Source organism: Poromitra crassiceps, assembly GCF_964638095.1.
Source record: "Poromitra crassiceps genome assembly, chromosome: 7".
NCBI lineage: Eukaryota > Metazoa > Chordata > Actinopteri > Beryciformes > Melamphaidae > Poromitra > Poromitra crassiceps.
In genome coordinates, this window is record NC_139628.1 from 23,054,244 (window position 1) to 23,056,026 (window position 1,783).

Consider the following 1,783-nt stretch of genomic DNA (forward strand, 5'->3'; position numbering starts at 1 on the left):
CAGTGTGTATTCAGCAGCGTTATACATAATTATATCCAGATTAACCTTTATTCCACATTTTCAAAAAATAAAACAGTTACCTGGCCGTGGTTTGAACCCAGGACCTCCAGCTTTGGTGTCTGCTACTTTACCCCTACACCATCCTTCCACAGCAATGACAAGGCACGGATATAACCTTATTATGGCATAAACTTGTTTTTATTCAAACGTGGGTGTCAAGTCTTTGTGGATCGGGCATTACTGTGTGACATCTAAACCAACTATGTATTATGCTACAGCAGATGCAGAACCCCAAAACACATTAACCCCACCCAAAATGCTACATTCCAACTTCCAGTAGTAGTAGTAGTAGTAGTAGTAGTAGTAGTAGTAGTAGTAGTAGTAGTAATAGTAGCAGAAGTAGTAATAGTAGTAGTAGTAGTGTTGGTAGTAGTGGGAGTGGTAGCAGTAGTAGCAGCAGTAGTTGTAATTGACCGGTTAATGAGTTGTGGGCAATTTAGTGTTGGCGTGTGTTTCATTAAAAGTTTCGAGATTTAGCATTTCAAAACGGTTTCACGTATCCAAAATCCTTTACTAACCTTAGGTCGGGGTAGTCCATAGATGGCCCAGAAAAAGTTTTGTGTGATTTGGCCAAACGGTCTAGGAGGAGCTCGCAAAAGTAGGTTTTTGATCAAATTCAAAATGGCGGAAAATCTACCACGCAGAAATGGGCGTGGCCTAGTGGGTTAGATACATGATGCTCCAGGGAAACCAGTAGATGTGGAATTTTGATTCTACAGCTCGCAGTTCAGAAGTTATGGACCGACAAACGTGAAATTGGCTGTTATAGCGCCACCATCTGGTGGATTGGTGTAATTTTTTTACTCTGAGTAGTGGGTGATGTCGTGAACCTGTGTGGAAAGTTTGGGTGATGGGGGGTGTATGGTTTCTGAGATCCACACACTTTTAGGGCAGGAAAAGAACAAAAGTAAATACACAAAAGTTTAAACATTTATCATTTCAAGACGGTTTCACGTATCCAAAATCCTTTAATAACTTTGAGTCAGGTAAGTCCAGAGATGCCACAGAAAAAGTTTAGGCTCATTCAGGCAAATGGCCTGGGAGGAGATAGCAAAAGTAGGTTTTTGTTAAAATTCAAAATGGCGGAAAATCTAGGCACACGCAAATGGGCGTGGCCTATATGGATAGATGCGTATTGATCCAGGGAATACAGCCGAAGTGGAATTTTGATTCTACGCCTCACAGTTCAGAAGATATGGACCATAACGCGAAATGGTCTGTTATAGCGCCACCATCTGGCCGATATGGGTAATTTTTTGTTTCTGAGTAGTGAGGCACATTTACAATCTATGTGCCCAGTCTGGCTACGCTGAGCATTACAGTTTCTGCTGTACATACAGTTTTACCGGAGAAGAAGAAAAAAAATAATAAATATAGCCGCAAGCGGCGATGCGGGGTCCAAGCTTCCGGTGACTTGGGGGGTATATGTCAGATAGTGCACATTTATTCAGACTTGGTATGTGCACAAGTAAACAAAGTTTGGTTGAGATCCGGTGACCTGACGGTTTCCAAGCAGTACTAGTAGTAGTAGTAGTAGCAGTAGTAGTAATAGTGTTGGTAGTAGAGGGAGTGGTAGCAGTAGTAGCAGCAGAAGTACTAAGAATAGTAAATGGTAAATGGACTGCATTTATATAGCGATTTTATCCAAAGCGCTTTACAATGTGCCTACATTCACCCATTCACACACCGAAGGCGGCCAGCTGCCACGCAGGGTGCTGGCACA